General features: G+C 38.4%; 1 long non-coding RNA gene across 1 annotated transcript in view; it reads left to right on the forward strand.

Annotated features, from left to right (window-relative positions):
• The window catches only part of LOC118329745, a 7,486-nt gene extending 1,367 nt beyond the window's left edge, over positions 1–6,119 (forward strand). Inside the window, exon 2 of the long non-coding RNA XR_004796796.1 lies at positions 230–6,119. This is a non-coding gene — a long non-coding RNA (uncharacterized LOC118329745). The remainder of the gene's footprint in view (positions 1–229) is intronic.
• Positions 6,120–6,410: the final 291 nt, after the last annotated feature.

A 6,410-nucleotide genomic window follows, 5' to 3' on the forward strand; every position in this document is an offset into this window, starting at 1 on the left:
TTGTGGGGTGTTCCCGGTCTGCATTGACTTTGCTTGGAGCCAACAACTAGTGGCTTTTTAAAGAACAGATGGAAGGAGACGCCCATTGGAGGATCTTGTGTAACTCTTTTTTTAGTCTTTTGTAAGAGAAAAAGAAAAAAACTGTGATAAAATTTGCAAAAATGGGTCTGGTTTACAACCTCCTCCCTACCAATATGTTTATTTGTTCATGTTCATATGACATTTCCAGGTCAGCGGGAGGTCAGCTCTCCTCGTCTGGTCTCCACGACAGCAGAACCCACTCTTCCTCCAAGTTTGGCGGCCGTCCTCTGTTCTCCAAACCGGGCCGAGAGCGAGACCGGGAGCGGGAGCACCGGGAGCGGCTGGCCCAGTCGTCCAGGCTGTTCTGCCGACCCGAACACAGAGACGACATCTGGAACCACCAGCGCCGCCGGTCCGCCGGGTACGAGGCATAGAACTGTAGAGAAACACCAGGGAGAGGGGGTGTCAAAGGGTCAAACTTTATATAAGCGATGACTTTATTCCAGTGTGTTAACCTATGGAAAAGTACTGCGAGCTCACATTCACATCCAGCTTCTTTAGAGCAGTTAACTCGGAGGTGTTTCCTGCTTCTGTATAATCATTTAAAACAATACACTGCGGTTAATGTAAATCTCGACTGATGCTCTTATACAGCTAGAAGAGTGCAGACAAACCTTTATGCTTAAATCATTTGTTGTTTTGACTAAAATGTCTAACTTTTCTGGACGGCAATAACTTCTGAGTCATGGGTTACCGGTTGGTGACATTTTTGAAATGGCATTTTTCAATTTCTTAGTAGGTGATGATTAAAGCAGAAACAGGAAGTAGTTGTTTATAAAATCTTATTTTGACATGAAAATGTTTGAACCTCTGTAAATTTAGACTAAATGTAAGTGAGTTTCCTGCATATATTGTGCAGGAGGGTATAAACCTAGAAACTTGATTGGCAAATTGTATTCGTTATTAGTTAAGAATGAAAAGAATCCAACACATTTTAGTTTTTAAAAAAGGGTTTTTTTTTGCAGAATTTCCTAGAAACTTTGCATATTATGTGAAATAATTTTACAAATGTTAAATTAAATGTTTGTATAGCATTGTATAGCTGAATTATGCTTCCATAGCAATTTGTATGAAATTATTTTTATAAATCAAAGTAACAAAACCATAGAACATAAGAGACGAGATTACACTAAAGTATAAATCAATAACTCTTTTATGTCGGCTGCAGATCCCAATGAGAATGACTACAAACACTAATGCAAAAGTAATTTTTCCAATAGCTTCAAATTGAAGAAATCACATTACACTTTACAGTAACTATTACTGCATAACAGGGTTTAAGAACATAATAATGCAATAACAAATATTAATGCATGACCATAGTGGTGTCGCATTGTATTGAAGATTTTGTATTGGTAACGCTGTGTTATTGCATATAACACAGTTCTTTTCCATAGATTACCATACTGCAATAGACCATTATAAAGGTACTAGGTGCTTTTTCGGGATGTAAACATTCAGTATTCAAACATATAAATGAATGATAGCTTCTCGTCTTTTGTTTCATTTGTTAGCACAAATCATAATATTTAGTAAAGTATAACAGGTAATCTCAGTCTTTAGTGATACTTCCATTCTGAATCATCTCTGTATTTTAGAGAAACTTCAGGTAAAAATGTGCTTTTGTATTCATCTACTGATTTGATTACAGTTGAGGTCAGATCATGGAAGCAAGTTGAATTTTGAAGAGAGTCTTCTTACTGAATCTGATGGAATGAGGATAAACAGTGATGTTGATGACACGTCCTCTCCTCTGGTTGAACCTTTACATCCCGGCCCGGTTCCCAAAAAGTCCACATCAGTCCAGTTATCTTGACTCTGTCTGTGCTTTGAAGGCCAAACGGCAGCGATCACTGCCTGCGATCATCTTGATAGCTGACGTAGGTCGTCAATCGACTGTTCGCTGAAACCTTCCACCAAACAGGCACTGTCCAATCCTAGCTTAGCAACCAGAGCTAAGCCTTGAATTTTTTAAAAACCTTTTCTTTTGTGAAAAGAAAAGTGTGGAAGTAAGTTCATAAGCTAACAGTGTTAGCTTTAGCCCCAGTCTTTCAGCATGCATGTAGCCATCAAGCGCCTATTAAAACGAGTCAGTTTGAAGCATTAAAAAGTCAGCCGGAGACTGCGGTTTCAACCAACTCATGGAGTCAAAGTTAGCTTAATTAGCTTGCTAGCTGCAGCTGATCAAATCTGCCAGCAACAGTGTCATTTAACCGACAAAATCACCATTTCCCAGTAAGAAATGAAGAGCCTGCTCTTGTCTACCTCTGTCTGAAATCATGAACCCATTGTTTGGAAACAAATTTTGAATGGTAAATCTGTCCTTGGTGTCCTTGGTGTCCTTGTAAGCTCCATATATACTGCACAAATATCTAACCTGCACTATCTGCACCCCCACCAGCAAGACCTGTAGGGGCGGTTACAGGGTTCATCCTCACAGATGGAGTCTGTTCCTCTTAGAAGGTCAGGCAGACGCTTCTGTATCCACTAGACTCTCTCTTAAGACTCCCAGTTTTTTGCAGCTGTATAGCATTTTTTGATTCAAATTTGGTCCCACTGCGAGGGGGAAGCCATGGTCATATTTGGGTGCTTCTGTTCCCATCAGAAATGCATTATCTGGCCAATGATAATAGTGAAATAGTTTAGTTATAATTGATTTAGATTCGAATTTCATAACAGATAACAAACAAAACTGTCGGTCCCATCCTCCACTCATACTGTCTTTCATACTTTTGAAGCAGTAGCTCTAATTGTTATTAATTGCTGTAGATATAATGGTAATGAATAATCTCATCCATTAAAAACATTTTATTTTGATTGAGTTGTTGTTACGTTCTGCCCTCACAGCTCTGGTTTGGTTCGTAAAGCACAGACAGGAGTTTGATGACACCAGACCTGAGTCAAATAACCTTTGCATATAATTCTTGGCTTTAGTTTGAGTAGGTTTCACTACATTAGGATCCAGATACTGTCCGCTGTTTGTACATAGAGAGGAACGTTAGATATATTGACTTGGAAATACTTTATTGTGATTTTTACTTTTTCGGGCAGTCTTGGTCTTATGTAGCCAATCAGCCACCAATCTGCTACCAAAGCAGTATTAAACCAGGGATGTTGTTGAGGGTAATCCCAGATCAGGTGTACACATTTGTTTTTGTTATGTAGAATATGGCACCTTTTTTTTTTTTTTTTTTTAAGGAAGAGTGCAACATTTTTGGGAGGTAAGCTTGTTTTCTGTCAGATGAGAAGATGGATATCAGATTTATCTCTGTCCAGTATGTGTGTTAGCCTAGCTTAGCACAAAGACTGGAGAGCAGGGACAACTGCTTGATTGGAGGTGAAAACATAAACACCAAATACTCACTAGAGCAACAAATGTGGATTCATCCACTGCTGAAAATAGTCCCCAACAAACACACTATTTCCTCCTGTCTGTTAGAAACTACAGTGAGCAGCTTTTAGGAAATTACTGAGCCTTTTTTATTCATGAAACTATATGTTTGAGAGGTGTTCTTTAAAGTTTCTCAACTCCAACCAGCAGGCTTGAATCTGAGAGCCACAGACAGGAAGTCAGAAAGTATTGAGAAAGGGTCTTTTTGTGGAATTTGTTGACAATAACAAAAACATAGAATTACATCAGACATATTCTTTCATTATACAGCATGTCAATAAAACAGGTTTGGAGTTATTTGGAAGGTGAGCTTTTTCACTTTTGGTGGAGCCAGGCAGGTTGCCCTGCTTCCAGTCTTTGGAAAACTGCATATTTTACCCTCCACTGCATCACCGGATAAAACCAGCCACATACATGCAGGTTCAGTTTGGCCCAGGTCTGGAGGACCCCACACATATAACGAATGTACTCTTGAGTTAACGTATAGCTCACACTGAAGAGATGCCATGTTTTAAGACCTAACTTTTGTCTCGTCGTTCAGGCTTAAACTGGCACTCATTCACACAGAAACGGGTGGAGATTCTCCGATCACAAATATATGACGCCGTATCAACGCTTTCATCCAAAGTGACTTACAGTGCCGTGAATGCATACAGTACCTTTGCAGTATACTAAACAGCTCATGGCGGCTTGTTTAATAGAATCATTCCTGTCTCTGCATCATTCTGTACGATCTGTTTACACGTCATTTTTGCACTCATCCAATGATAAGAATGTATATGTAAAAAGACGGTATTCGGTGTAAAATGTATCTTTGCTGTCGGTGGTTTAGGTTTTGTTGACAGTGTTGATAGATATTTTGTATACAAAGCTATTATGTGTCGTCAAGTGGAAGTAGTAGTCCTACAGTACTTTAACTTGGCAGGACATTTATCTGGGTCACAAACACAAATCAAGTCTTTTTACTTTTCAACAGGGTGACTGACTGCAGGTCCTAGAAAGGTCCCTGAAATGATGCTATGTATGTATTATATTATATATTGTGTTGTTTTTTTATATAGTTGTTTCAAGTTAGTTGATTTTAGTGATTTAAATAGTCAAGTTTATAATTGGCATCAATAAGTTCATAATTAAATCTTAGTGAAGAGAGCTTTCCGACACCTTTTCAAAGACCTGACTAGCAGTTGTGTCAATTATGATTTATTCCAAAGTTATTGGAAGTTGCCAATTTTTAAGCCAATCGTTTTCCTGTATTTTATTTCATCAGTTGAACAAACCCGATCAGATCTGTAACAGTTTCAGTGAATACCTGATTCTGTTTTACAGGCTAAAAAGCATTTGCCTCCTGTCGTTTTGATGGCTTCATGGTAAACGTGAATTTTGTCACGTTTACTCTCTACTGCTTTTTACCACTTAAAAACACGATCCAGATAAATTTGGACAAACTGCCCACTGAGTATTCCAGAGATCCACATGTGATCAGACCTCTGAGTCCTTTAGCACTTTGTGAGTTTTGGCACTGGTGAGCGTTACTGCTGCTGTCAACTAAAAACCCTGTTTGTTTATGGCTCAACAATAAGGATTGCCCGGGGCTAGTATATCTAGCAACTCGCTTGCCCAAAAAAAGACACAGTTTTCAAGTGTGCATGTGGGCCACTTGTCTGACCTGGCAAGTAAAGAAAAACATTAACGCTGAACCTTGTTGTCTTTGGCTTTCAGTAATTGAAAGAACCAAGAACTGATATACGTATAATATCAACAGCATGAAAGCTTTTGGGCCCTGAGTCTCAAACCCTGATCGATCAATGATCCCACCAACAATCAGATTGTGGTTTTTATGCGAACAGCAGCATGACTGTTGAAAGATGTGCGTGTGTGTTTGGAGGAGTGTGCGCAGTGCTTCAGGTTTGTCTCTGTTGTACTGCTTCCTGTTGTATGTCATTGGAAGGTGGTGGAAGATGCATGAGACAGCCCTACTACTACTACTACATATGTAGCTATTGTGTTACTGTGAAAGCATGCTTCATATGTAGCAAAAAAAAAGTACTTATAAAATACTGTTATCTTGTACTACTATGTGTACTTTTGTAGCAGAGCGAGGTCTATTTTATTGGTACAGTCTTTGAAGGAAAGTTGCACTAAACCAACCCAGAGCACTTGGAGCTCGGATCTGTCGGATTTCATATGAAGGGAGTGTTGTATATTGGACAATCAGCAGGGTTAATGCACAGGTCTGGAAAATAAATTTAATTACTTCTGTGTTTTGAAATGTTTTGGGAAAATGTGCAAGAGCTCTGAGACGGAGAGAGAAAAAAAGCTTGAGAAGTGGGTGAAAGCATAACCGAACAAGTATTCTAACTGTTAGTTTGATTATGACACTACTACCTTTCTTGCCGTGAGTCGGTAGAGATAAAGTTAGTTTTATGTTGTGTAAAACCAAGTTTGATATCCTTGGGTTCATCATGTTTGTCTGTAGGGATTTCGTTTGCAGAAGTAATCTCTAGTTTTGTGCCTTCACTCAAAAACTCTGTAGTCTGTATAACACTGTGCAAAATGCAATACTGTGAAGAACTGGAATACTTTTTATGTTGAAACTTGTCGGTCTGTGTGATAACCATTGAAGATTAAAGAACAAACATGACACCAAGAATATTATCATATTTGTTTTTATTCAAGTGTATTATTGCAAAATCACTGTTCTCAACAAAAAACATATCTGTGGCTGTAGCAGTAGCAGAATCTGAATGAATTAATGAGATTCTTCAACCTTTGTTCTAGCGCCACCAGCAGGTTAAAGTTGTCAGTTTTCTTTTACTTTGGTACTTCCATTTTATGCTACTTTTTTTTTTTTAGTTTAACATTTCATTTATTTGTGTTCTATAGATGTGTGCAGTTATCTGTATATTATATAATATCACTAAAATTAGATTACAATTAT

Source organism: Morone saxatilis, unplaced genomic scaffold (assembly GCF_004916995.1).
Source record: "Morone saxatilis isolate NCDOM2014 unplaced genomic scaffold, NCSU_SB_2.0 Contig19, whole genome shotgun sequence".
Classification (NCBI taxonomy): Eukaryota; Metazoa; Chordata; class Actinopteri; family Moronidae; genus Morone; species Morone saxatilis.